Consider the following 14,825-nt stretch of genomic DNA (forward strand, 5'->3'; position numbering starts at 1 on the left):
TAGAATTTCATCATTTTTTTATTTTATAAGACTCCCCTTTGATCATAGATATTGCTTTCATAAAGGTTTATTTGGAGTCAAAGCTTTCAAGTTAAACTTCATTGAAAATATAGTAAAATTAGGTGGTTCAAATTACTTCAACTTTCAAATATGTATGTAAATAAAATTATGCATAAATACTTTGAAATCCATCAATTAAAAATTATATTTTAAACAACCCACCATTAATTTCAAGAATCTTTAAAGAGCTAAATAGAGAAAATACTTGCAAACCGTCAATTCATACATATGAAATCATTTTGCATCAAAATAGACCAATAATCATTAGTTTAACCATGATTCATGCTATTAAGAAGAAATAAGAATTATCCATAAGAAATTCTTACTTGAAATTAAGAGCTTTAGTTGAAAGAGTTTTGGACTACGTGAGAGAAAAAAACTATGGATAAACACCCACATACCTTAGAATAAAATTTAAAGAAAAAAATATAATTTATCATATAATCAAAATAATTTAGGCATGAGAGTAGAAGGAATATTCTCATTGAAGCCTTACTTACGCTAATATAAGATAGGTAATTAAACTTGAAATACTTAATAATGTATGCATTTGGAATCATGATATGAAAACCCATAAAGTTTCATACTTGAATTAATAGAAGACTTTGATAATTCATTTGGGCTTCATAGATGAAAGGATCCATGAATCAATACCACATACCTTAGAGTAAATTTTAAAGAAAATAAATATAATTTAGTATATAATCAAAATACTTTAGGCATGAGAGTGGAAGTAATACTCTCATTGAATCCTTACATATGGTGATATAAGATAGGTAATTAAACTTCAAATACTTAATAATCTATGCATTTGAAATCGTGCTATGAAAACCCATAAAGTTTCATACTTGAATTAAATAGAAGACTTTGATAATTCATTTGGGCTTCATGGATGAAAGGATTCATGAATCAATACCACATACCTTAGATCCAAAGCTTTACTCAAAATTGAATGACTTAATTAACACTTTTGAATCCTAGCCTTTTCTCCTCGTCAGAGCATTTTGTGTACTATCCGGAGTATATGGATCACCTAAATGGTATTTCTAAACTACTAAAAGCTAAAACTATATTTTGAAAATGAGTAAAGAAGTATATAGAGATAAGAGTTGTTTGAGAAAGCTTGATGAACAAAATAATGAAATAAGGTGGGTATTTATAGGTGTGAAGGAGGGACCTAACAATAATTAAAATAATTATAAAGAAAAATCTAAACATTTAATGGAGGATTTTGATGTCATGGGTGATGTCAAATGGAGGACTATTGATGTCATGGGTAATGTCAAATGTATCTAGATCTTCTATGGTTGGTGAGATGAATCTTTTTTTAACGGAATACCCTTTTTCGGAGCTATGTTTGAACAAGATACTTCCTAATTAGGATTTGGTATCTCTATATGAATTGTAGCTATAGAATTCTTCGTTCATATAGTTTAAGAATCAACTGATTTGGAGCATCCTACAGGGAGATATAATTTTTGTTCTAAAAATACTTCATTTCGTCACAACACCAGGTCTTGCAAAGATTAATTTATTTGACCTACTTAGCCTCCAAATCTTAAGATATGATCTTGACAAAAGTTATATATAATGATATTGGGGTTATTCAAAAGTTTGAATCACATAATTTAGGCCATCCTATGAAAAGTTATTCCCCAAATAGAGAAGAAATATCATTTTTATCGAGAATTAGACACCATATACAACATTTTTTGGGAGTTTTACAACTAGTTTGATAGTGTGGCATCGTTTGGAGATGGAACGGAAGGAAAAATCTTGGATTTTATGGAAAGACCAAGGATTCATGTTAAATACCAACCCAACACTTAGCAAATTGTCATCTTATAACAATCAACAAGCAAAGTCTAAGGATAGTAAGTCGTAGCATACCTCAATGTCAATCATGTGCCTTTCGAACATCTAATATTTTGTTTTAGCCTTGATTTGGGTATTTTGGGTGGCCGTTGGGTCGATCATGAGTAGTTTGATATTATATTTCTTATCATGAGCTATGTTTAGGCTAGAATATCCTTTGTATGGGTATTGTGGAGCCTTAACCTAGGTTTGATTAGAATTGCTTTATATGCTAGTTTTCGAGGCCCGCAAGGCTTATGTTGAAAATGGAATTAGGTTAGATATGACCATCTGGTCTAGGTTATGACCTTTGGGTAGCCCTATAAGTATATGTGATTGGTTGGTTGTGGTGAGTGGTTACCTAGACTAGTCCAAGACCCTTTTTCTTTAGAGTTATAACTGACCTGGGGTGATATTCCAAAAGGGTCTAGTTAGTGGTATAGTTGTTTTGATGTAATAGGTTAGGGTTCCGTAGAGCTGATCCAATGTAAGATTCTGGGAGATGCTAGGTTTTTGTGTGGCTATTCAGATGTAAGATTTTGAGGTAAGGCTGGCCTTTTTGATGTAATATTCCGAGAACTATTAGGTTCTAATAAGGCTTCTCGATGCAAAATTCCAAGGACTGTTGGGTTATAAAAAGACTTTCTGATGTAAGATTTGGGGAAGGACTAGCCATTCCAATGTAAGATTTTAGAATACGGTAGGTTATATCATGGTTTTCTGATGTAACATTGAGAAGGAGTAGCCATTCCGATGTAAGATTCAGGGTGTGTTAGGTTCTGATAAGGCTTTTCAATGTAAAATTTCGGGAAGGAATATATATTCCGTCGTTAGATTTTAGGAGATGCTAGGTTCTATGGTATTGTTCCGATGTCAAATTCCAGGAGGGTGTTGGTGTTCATTTTAGGTGTTTTCCTTTGTAGTGAAGATTTTATTTGTAATCGTCTGGCTTATGGGGTTTCGGTCGAGTTATTTCTTATATGTTTTTACCATTGATTTGTTACTCATATTGTACTCTGCATCTTTTTTCCTAATGCATATCCGAGCTCTAGTTGCCCGCGGTGATTCTCATGCTGCAGCAGCCGGTGTTTTGGAGATCGAGGGTGAATTGATTGGCCTTCGTGGTTGACTCATATCCATTTGAATAGTTTTGACTGATGTTTTGCATTTGGAGACAGTCTGTATATTTATTGTTTATGTCTAGTCTGTACTCGTCTTTTGTAGTAGCTTTGCACTCTCATCCATCAGGTTTTGGGATGGATCTTTGTACTTTTGTCCTCGTTCGGGAGTTTTATATATATATATATATTGTTCATCTTTTCCGTTGTTCTTTCTTAAATATGCTTTACTATACTTCTTCTATTACTTTCTCTCTTTCTAGGCCCGTTATCATTGGTTCCGGGCTTAAAATTGGCTTGCCCACTGGTGAGATTTATTAAGTGTCATCATCATGACACTACTAAAAAGAGTAGAAAAAGCGACAGAACAAAAAGCGACAGAACAAAAAGCGACGGACAGTGTCGCAAATAAAATGTGACGGATAAAACGACGCTGTCCGTCGTTTTTATTTATTATTATTATTATACTTTTACTAGGAGCGACGGACAGTGACACCTAGTTCGTCGCTTATTTTGGCAGTTATTTTTGCTAAAAATAAATATTATTTTTATATAAATATTTTATATATTTTATTAAAAAATAATTATTTATAAATTAAATATTATGACTCCGTCCGTCGCAAGTATTTATTTTTTATTTATTAATATTTTTTTAAACATAGCAACGGACATGGTCGCTAAGTCCGTCGCTATTGGTTAAAAGATTTGGTCAAAAAATTTAAAATAGCGACAGACTAGGTCGCTTTGTCCGTCTCTTTTTGGTCAAAAGAGCAGTCAAATATTTTTTTAAAAAGCGAAGGACTTAGAAACGTTGTCCGTCTCTTTTATTAAAATATATCTGGAAACAGAACGTTGTCTTTTTATTTTCCATCTCTCTAAATTCTCTCTTCTCTCTCCATTCTCTCTACAAATCCACCACTTTCCGTTGCCGCCCCGCCTCCCACTGCCATCCACCCACCCCCGTCGCTACCCCCCCGCCTCCGCCGCTGCGCCTCCGCCTCCGTCACTACTGTTTTAGGATTATTATTCATTTTAGAGGTTAGGTCTTAAACCTTATAAAAAATTTCAATTTTTTTTATTTGTCTTTTGTTAGTTAGTTAATTAGTTGATTACATTTAGTTTGTTGTAGTTCATTTGTATATTGTATTGTGAAATTATAAATGTAGTTATAGTTTTGATTTTATAGCTTAAGTTAGATTTGGGTTGTTGAATTAGATTGTAAATATTTTAGTAATTTGTGATGTTAGTTAGTTAATTAGTTTATGTCATTTAGTTTGTTGTAGTTTATTTGTATATTGGATTGTAAAATTAGTGAATCTAGTTATAGTTTTGATTTTAAGCTTTAAGTTAGATTTGAGATTTTGAATTAGATTGTAAATTGGATAGTGATTTGTGATTTAGTAGTTACTTAATTAGTTTATTCCATGTAGTTTGTTTGTATATTGGATTGTAAGTTAGGAAGTTTTGAAGTTTGAAACTTAGAGAAAAATATTGGAACTTAATTAGAGTCTTGAGTTTTAGGATTTTAGAACTTATAATTAGAATAATTTAGATATTTGAATTTTAGGATACTTAAATTTAGAAGTTGAACTTAATTAGAACTTTGAAGTTGAATTTTTTGTTAACTTTAGAAATCTTATTGAAGTTAAACTTCCTTTTGAACTAATTAAGCTAATGTTGAACTTTAGACTAACTTAGATACTTGAATATAGGAAATTTTAAAGTTTGAAACATAGAAAAATATTGAAAATTGGATACTTGAATTATAGGACTTCAATTTAGAACTTATAATTAGAATAACTTAGATACTAATTTTGAACTTTAGGTTTGTTTAATTTTTGAAATCTTTAGACTTTAGAATTAATTAGGCTAAGTAGAGTTAGATATTTAAAGTCATGAAGTTGAACTTTAGGACTTTTGAAATTAAACTTAGAAATTTTTTAGGTTTGTATAAATTTTGAACTCTTTAGACTTTATAACTAATTTGAATAACTTAGATACTTGAATTTTAGGATATTTTAATTTAGAACTTCAAGTTGAATGTCATGAGGTTTGAAACTTAATTTTTAATTGAATTAATTATAAGTTGAATTAATTAGAAATTGTAATTAATTATAACTTGAATTAATTAGAACATAAAATTAATGATAACTTGAATTAATTAGAATATGAACTTAATGATAACTTGAATTAATTAGAATATGAACTTAATGATAACTTGAATTGATTAGAACTTGAACTTAATTATAACTTGAATTAATTAATTAGAACTTGAATTAATTAATTAATTATAACTTGAATTAATTAATTATAATTTGAATTAAGTAAAACTTGAACTTAATTATTATATAAATTAATTAATTATAACTTGAACTTAATTATTATATGAATTAATTAATTATAACTTGAATTAATGACAGTTGTAGTCTCGATGAATTGTAGTCTTTATGAACTAATTAAACTTGAATATATATAATTTTGTAGATGAATCATCGTTTGTGGATGTATAACATGCATTATGAAGTTGGTGGTGGTTTGAAACCTGAATTTATTGACGGTATAAGAAGTTTTATCGATCATGCAATGACACTTGATATTTTTAAGAGAAATGAATTAGTTAGGTGTCCTTGTCTTGAATGTAGGTGCTTGAAATTTTTTAATCGAGATATAATTATGGTTCATTTGTATGATAATGGATTTCAACCCAGATATTTTGTATGGATTGATCATGTAGAAATAAATGGATTAAATAATATATTTTATAATCTGCTGCCCGTAGATGAATATAATATGCTTGCACCACATGATCAAATTAGGGTTGATTATGATAGGGTTCTACATGATAGAGTTTAACATGATACATTTCAACATGTGAGAGTTCCTTAAAATGGTCAATGATGTTTTCAGGGTTCAATATAGGATGAAACCCGAATAATATTTTGATGAAACTCCTAATGAAGAAGCAAGACGCTTCTATCAACAATTAGAAGAGGCTAGTCATCCACTATGTGAAGGGAGTCTGCATTCTGCTTTGTCAGTTGCAGTTAAGTTAATGAATATTAAATCAGATTGGAGTGTTCCTCATGTGGCTATGGACTCAATGGTTGATCTTTTGGGCGAACTAGTTAATCCTAAGTTTAACATACCTAAGAACTTCTATCAGGAAAAGAAATTGGTTTTCAAGTTAGGATTGTCGTATGATAGAATTCATTATTGTGTTAATGGTTGCATGTTTTTCTACAAGACTGATAGTGAATTAGAAAATTATAAGTTTTGTAGACAAGCCCGTTATAAGAGGACTCCTACTGAAAAGATGGTCTCAATTAAAGCGATGCATTATTTAACTTTTATTCCTAGATTAAAGAGGTTGTATACATCGATGAGGTCTGCCCCACATATGAGATGGCATCGTGAATATAGAAGGCCGCCGGGTATCTTGTCTCATCCATTTGACGGAGAAGTATGAAAACATTTTGATAACATGTATCCCGATTTTACTAGTGAACCAAGAAATGTAAGATTGGGGTTGTGTGCAGATGGCTTCACACCATTCTCTAATGCTGTCTCACCTTATTCTTGCTGGCCTATATTTCTTACCCCGTACAAACTTCCTTCTGAAATGTGCATGACAAGTCCGTACATCTTTCTAAGCTGTGTTATTTCAAGTTTTCATAATCCTAAAAGTTTGATTGATGTCTACCTACAGCTATTGATAGATAAGCTTAAACAATTGTGGTTTGAAGGCGTAGTGACTTATGATATATCAACTAAGCAGAATTTTGTTATGCGTGCTGCTTTAATGTGAACTATTCATGATTTTCCTGCATACGGGATGTTGTCTGGTTGGATGAATTGTAATGACTCATTAGGTCATTTTGAGAACGAGTCTTTCTCCTTTCATACGAGACCCTTCCCGTAAAATTTTAATGGGTTATTAGGACTATTCGATAACTTCGGTTAATTAGTTGATGAGTGATTTTAAATAATTAATTTAATTAATGGGCTAAAGTGTTAACTTATTTAATACCACTTTTCTTATATTTATTAAAATAGATTAGTAGAATTTATTACATTAGTACCTAATTAATTAGAAAAAGAAGTAAGAAAGAACGAGAAAACTACATGCGGCGTGGCCAATCAATTTTTGTATTCTTCAGGTAACCTTTAACTTGAACGTGTATTATTTTGGAAAATTTTGTTCTTCAGTTCGCTGTGTTACTTTGAAAATAATTGAAAGAGTTAGTGGTGGAGAATAAGGTAATAATGACAAGTTATAGTTAGTGATTATTTGGACAAGAAAACAATTACTTCCCTGTTTCATATTTATATGTTAAAATTTCAATTTGCTTGACAACCTGCAAAAGATTAGTGGGAAAAAAATAATAATCTAATGCTCTTTCTTTCTTTAACGGGTAGGGGGAAAACAATAGGAGGGAAACACATAAAGTTACTTATTAATTCCTCGTTTACGAAAATTTATGTGTTACATAGTTATGTTGGTTTCGTAATCAGTGGCTTCAATTTTAATTATTATTATATTATTTTATATTATAAATTAAGTTTTGATATATTGAGATAGGTAACTAAATATTATGTGTATTATGTTATATGAATTTCATCAAATTTATGACATTGGAGAAAATTGAGACTTAGCCCTAAGCTTGAAATTTAGAAAATATAAGATTTGATTTTTTAATTGGCATCAAGATTTGAGAACTTGATTATAGATTTGTGTGAGTTTTTGGGTCTAGGATAGACATGGGTGTTGCTAGTTTTGAAATCTTATTGTGATTATTTATTTGACTAGATTACGTTGATTTGGAGGCCCACCGAAAAGAAAAGACTCAAGTCCGAGAAAGACTGCTTGCTGAGTACCATGTTGTTTGGTACTCACCCCTTGCTTCTACACTTGAGTAGGTTGTGAGTCCGGACTTGCTTGATCTCCTCGCGTTTTCTACCACATCCGCGACTGTCATTTCGAGTGTTGAGGTAGCTGTTACATCCATCTAGTGGACATCTCTTACTCTTTTATTATGTTTTAGTCATATTCTAGAGACAAAGACATTGTGGCTGTATTCTCTTTGGTACTTCGATAATGTATTAGTGGCTTGTACACGTGACAACCAGTCTTGGGGGATTTTGAGATTATTTATTTATTTATTTTGACTAAGTTAAACCTTGTTTTATCTGAAATACTTCCGCATTTACTTTCCATTGAGTTTTAAGCTGACTTATCTCGGTGGGTTGAGATGAGTGTCATCACATCCGGATTCGGATCGTGACATGACTGCTGGAAAGCCTGCTTGTCCTCATTGCATGGAAAATAGTAAGGCATTCACCTTAAAGCATGAAAGAAAAAATTCATGGTTTGATTGTCATCGTCAGTTCTTGCCAATGAACCATGAGTTTAGAAAGATGAAACATGCATTAAAAAAAAGCAGGGTTGAAAACATCTCCATCACTGACAAGACATCAAATTTGGGAAAGAGTTTCTCAATTACCTAAAGTTACAGAAACTCCACCATTTAGACTTTCTGAATATGGTGTTGAACATAATTGGAACAAACAGAGCATATTCTGAGAGTTGCCGTATTGGAAGGATAATCTCCTACAACATAATCTTAATGTGATGCATATTGAGAAAAATTATTTTGACAATTTATTTAACATAGTGATGAATGTTAAGGGCAAGACAAAAGACAACACAAGAGCTAGAATAGACTTAAATGAATATTTTAGGAGAAAAGAATTGTGATTGCAAGAACTAAAAAATGGTAAAATTGTCAAGCCTAAACCCAGTTATTCATTCACATTGGATGAGAAACGTGACATATGTGAGTCGGTTAAAAAATTGAGAATGCCAGAGGGATATGCTTCGAATTTGGGTAAGTGGGCAGATCTGAATGAAGGAAAGTTGATAGGTATGAAAAGCCATGATTTTCATGTATTCATGGAAACTTTGATTCCTATCGCTTTTAGCCATCTACCTAACAGGATATGGAAGCCAATCACAGAGGTAAGTCTTTTCTTTAGAGATTTAAGTTCTGGAAAGTTGTTGGAAAATACTTTAGACAAGATGGAGGAAAATATTTTTGTTATTACTACAAAGCTGGAGAAGATTTTTCCATGTGGTTTTTTTTATGTGATGGAGCATCTTCCAATTCATTTTGTAAAAGAAGCCCTCCTTGGAGGTCCAGTTCAAACAAGGTGGATGTATCCATTTGAGAGGTAATATTTTTCTTATATAAGTAATTAAGTTATTTTTCTTATATATACTATAATTATTAGTTAACATATATTCATATATACATTCAAAAAAAATTAAAAGCGGTAAACAAACAATTAAATAGAGAGGAAGGATCGAAGGATCAATTGTTCAAGCTCATATTGCGAGAGAAGCTGATGTCTTTTATTCCTATTACTTTGGGGATGAAGTTCTATGTAGGAGAAATAGGCCTAATCGCAATGATGAAGGTGATAGTGATTCGATGTTTTCTCCGATTTCAATTTTTAATCAAAGTGATCGAGGATCTAAACGATGTGAAAGATGAGGCTTCACTACTATGGAAAGATAATCAGCTGTGACCCATATTCTGCTTAATTGTCCAGAAATTTAGTTATTTCTTAAGTAAGTGTTAAATTATATTATCAAATTACATAGTAATAAATGATTACTAACTATCAAAATTGTACATATCAATATCAGCTCTTTCGAAAGCACATGGAGCAATGAAGCTACATATACGAGGTTTTTCAAATGGCTAAAGGATTATGTAAGTGTGAAAGCTTATATTGAATCAATAGGTAAATGTTTTTATTTTACAGTAAATTGTATTATTTTGAAATCAATTTATAGGTTTATGATGAATACTCAAATGTCGAACATTCGCCATTTGTGAGAGAGATCTCACTTGGGCCTACATCTCATATTTATATAATGAATAAATATTGTGTGAATAATTTTAAGTTTCAAACTAAAGAAGTTTCTATGCACAAGAAAATCAATAATAGTGGTGTGTGTGTTCAAGGTGATGTCAATGGTAATGGCCAAACTGTAGAATATTATGATGTCATTCAAGAGATTATTAAATTAAAATATTCAGGTTGGCCTAAAAAAATAGTATTATTTCGGTGTAAGTGGTTTGACCCATCACACAGAGGCACAAAGATGGACCAACAACATAATATAATTGAAGTTAAGCACACCAGACAATACGAAAGTTATGATCCTTTTATCATTGCCTAAAATGCTAAGCAAGTCTATTACGCTCCATATCCATTGCGTAGAGATAAGGCTGATTGGTGAGTTATTATTAAGACAAAGCCTGTGGAAAAAATTGAAATTGAGAATGTATTAGATGCGGCATATCAAAATGATATTGCACTTGTTCAACAACAAGTTGATGTTGAGTTGAAAACCATACTAGAACATCCTCAATACATACTAGAAAAGGTTTCCGATGATGAACTTATAATGCCAAATATTGAGGAAGAAGTAAATGAAGAATATGAATCATTTGAGGAGTAGGAATGGAATGAAAATGAATATGAAACAACTGAGGATGAGGAATGGAAAGATGACGAAAATGAAACAAGCGAGGAGGAATAGAGTGGTAGATTATAACTAGTAATTTATTTAATTTATGTTTTTTATATATTGTATTGTTACGTTACATACAGATGTCATCTGGTTATGGTGATCGATCCCAGGATCATCTTGGGGTTAGTCATTCTGGTAGGAGTACAAAGAAGTCTAGGAGACCTGTTGAACCTGAAGATATCCTAGGACATATTTCTTCAGTGCCGGAGATGCAGCGCCGTCGAGCTAGTCCTACACATATTCATATTGGACCTTTTGGGACTATGGATCCTTTATTTTACCATAGTCAGTTCCGCAGACCACGCGGTGCTTCTTCTTCTTCTTCACAGATTCGATATACTTTATATGATCAGACCTACCATCTACCCATAGAGGTTATTGCTCGATCCTAGAGAGTAGCATCTTCGTCTACTCCATCTTCCACATCTCAGTCACCTTACATATCTACTTTGAGACTTAGAGATTTTAGTGTTGAGACTGACACTCCTACAACATCAGCTTCACCTTTTTCTGCTAATAGACCAGTGGCAGCACATGATGTGCCTAGGTTAGCTCTTGGGCAGAGAGACGGACTTGAGAGAGTCATGATTGAGCCTGATAAATTCTCGTAAGTTTAATATTTTATTTATTTATTTATTCTACATTAATAAATTATTCATGAACTAATTACATGTATATTATGTGTCTTGCAGGTGGCATCCTTCGAAAGAGGCTGCTAGGGCTCTTCAGGAGAGTATTAGGAGGCTATACACTAAGCTCTATCACTCTTGGCGGGAGATTACAAACAGTATCCATCAGGCGATGTTTAATGAATTCAAAGTATATATATGTTTAAATCTATTTTTTAAGTTACGTTTAATATTTTTACTATATTTTACTTAACTAATTATTTAACGTTATTCATTTTTTTAGATTTTATGTATCTAAGACCCAAAGTACAATATAGTAATTGCGACCACTTTTGAAAGAAAAGAGAGCGCCAAACTGTTTAGCTGGCTAAAGAAACCTAGAGATAATCGAGAACTTTCGAATTGGATGCTGCCTCATATATTTGAAGAATTATGCCGCTATTGGGATACCGAAAAATTCAAGGCTTCCGAACAAGAAAAAAATCAAGAGCCAGCATAAAGGGTGGCTCGTTGCACACCGAAGGTGCAAAGAGTGTTGGTACGATTCAGAGGGAGATGGTAAGGTTTCTAAATTTTAAGTTTAAATTTATTTTCTTAAATAAATTAGTTGAAAAAAATATTATTTCATTAATTGTATTTTTATTTATAGGAAAAAGAATTGGGACGCACTCCCTATCGTCATGAAGTCTTTAAAAAGACTCATGTAAAGAAAAAGACTAATGCATCGGATCCGGATGAGTAGGTGGAGGAAAGGGCCGAACGAACCTATGTAAGTTATTTAACATAATGTATAATATATTTTGATTCTAACATTTATTTTTAATACATATATATATTGATTATAACTTTTATTTTTTAATATGCAGCAAGATTATGAGCAGCACATACGTGATACGGAAGATTCGATCCAGCTAACGCTTGAACAGTCCACTCAAATTTGGACAAAAAAAGTGGTTGGAGGCAGCTATAAGGGTCAAATATATGGAATGAGCTCTAAGAATAATGTACGATGACTCCAATCAGGTTTAGAAGGTATTGAATCGTCCCGTAAAGCTGAGGCCGTTGACGGGGTTCAGATAACTACTATGTCTCAGCAAATTGCATAACTTATACACGCATTGGCAGAATTTGAGAAAAGAAGGGTTGAGGAGAAAAAATGTATGAATGAACAAGTTGAGCAAATTAAAAAATAAGTGTTCAACCTCACCCGTCAGCCTCCGCCCCGTTATTCAAGAGGGTCCACTCCGGATGAATCCAATGATAGTGATGAAATAGAAAATAGTCCTTAGGTTCCCTATATTAGTTTATGAATATTTTGAAAATTTTTGTTAACTTTAAAACACTTTAAATCCTTCTAAATAATGACTTTATTCGTTTTAAGTGTTTAATTATGTTCGTTATTATGTATTTTACGTATTTTGTTAGTTGTTATTTGTGTTTGAATGAGCTGAATTGCTATGAAGTGAATTGAATTTTGATTGCAGGTGGGCAACAGAAACTGCAGTAAAAAATATTGCAGATAAGCGACGGACTAGGCCTTTTGGTTCGTCGCTTTTCTGGAATTTTCTTTTAAATTTTTTCCAAAAAAGCGACAGACAGAGACTCTCAGTCCGTCGCCTTTCTGAAAATGTTTTAGAACACCAAGATCAAACAGTGACGTACGGAGACAAATAATCCATCACTTTATATTAAATAATTACTTTTTAAAAAAATTAAAAAGATGGAGTCCGTCATTTTTTTATATATATTTTTTAATTAAAAAATTTAGGGGTGATGCAGTCCATCGCTTTTTTAAAAGCGTCCAGCAAAAAAGCGACGAAAGTGATTGCATCGCTTTTCCGTCGAGTTCGACCAAAAAAGCGACACAGTCCATCGCTTTTTTGAGTCATTTTTTCACATTTTTTTTATAGTGTGACCTCAATTTTTGAATCGTGACACTAAACATTCTTGATGAAAAATAATTGGTCATAAACTTTAAATGTCGAAACTTTTAGCAATTAGTGATGATCAAATTTTTAACATTTGTTATTGACTAATAATGATTATCGATTGTATTAGGACTTTTAAGATTGAATTTCTTCTTATAAAAAGCCTTGTTTCTTATAGTATTTTCTAATGACCCTCAAGATCATTTTTTGAATTTTTGTAAAATGACCATTTTAACACTCCTTTTAGTTGTCCCGATTCATTTCTAATTGGTACCGGGTGTTGATTTTTAGAAAATTCTATGAAAAGTTAAGGGTTTGGAAATTTTGGGTTTCCATAAGTTTTAAGTATTAAAAGTGGTATTTGGAGTCAATTGAAGCTACAGGTCTCGGAATAGAATTTCGTCAATGCCAGCAACTCCGAAATGTCAAAATTGGTTTAGGAGACTTTATGGAATCAATTTTGGAGTTGTAACGAAGTTTTGAGGCCCTGAGTTGAGAATATGAGGAATTTTAAGCTAAGATTTGACTTTGGTCAATCTTTGGAGTTTTGATATTCAGAATGAAATTCTGACGACTCCATTGGATTCGGGAGATGGGTTTTGGTCTAGAAGAAGTGTTGGTTGAATTTTTAGAGGTCTCGAGTCCGTTTTGGTCTTTTGAAGGCCTAAGTTGGTTTAGTTGCGACTTTTTGAGTTTTGGGTCAACGAGATCTCAAATTCAAATTCTGATAGTTCCATCAGCTCCGGAATAACCAAATTAGGCTCGAAGCATAGTTGGCTCAAGTATCGAGGCAATCGATACGAGTTTGGGTCATTTGTCTCTTTTAACTTTGAAAGTTAGCCTATGATTGACTTTGGTCAACATTCTTGGAAAACGCACTCGGATGAAAATTTGGATAGCGCGGTTAGTTCTAGAATGTCAGTTTTGGTCTAGAAAGATCTTTCTTTTTCTTTCCAAGGCTTTCGGTCTAATCTCGAGGATCGTTGTGGAACGTGGCTTAAAATGGCTCTTGGGTGTGGGACCCACTTTCTATTAAAATGATCTCGTATGGAAATTCTGAATACGCCATTGAATTTGGAATGTCGAATGTAATGGAGTAGAATATCTGGATTATTTTTAACGGGTTCCGAATGAATCCTGAGCACCCCGTTGGAGATTTTGGACTTTTCCAAAATATGTGTTGCAGAAAATCTGGTGCAAGCCCGTTTTTAGGTTTGGCCTCAACTTTAAAACCTCATAACTTGAGTTATATAGCTCCAACTTGGGTGATTTAAAAGTCAAACTTATGAGATTTTTTGTGGAGAACGCATTGGGGAGCTTGAAAACTGATTTGGAGCATTCGATTTAGGTAAAAATTGTGATCTTATTTGCAGCAGTGTCTATTTTTGGAATGAGTTTTTGAAGAACTTAGAGAAGTTATTTCTTGACCAATATAAATCCGATTTTGGTGATTCAAGGGTCTAAATACAAGAGAATTTCGTGAGAAATCTCATGGTGATCTTATAAATACTAGGAGAAGCCTTGTTTGAGGTAAAAATGCATTTTTAGTTACTGATTTACTCTTTTTCAGAATGAAATTTTATTGAATTTTGGAAGAGTGTGTCTTGGTCAATATAACTTCGTTTTGAGTGATATT

The sequence above is a fragment of the Solanum dulcamara genome, chromosome 10 (genome assembly GCF_947179165.1).
Source record: "Solanum dulcamara chromosome 10, daSolDulc1.2, whole genome shotgun sequence".
In the NCBI taxonomy this organism is placed as follows: Eukaryota; Viridiplantae; Streptophyta; class Magnoliopsida; order Solanales; family Solanaceae; genus Solanum; species Solanum dulcamara.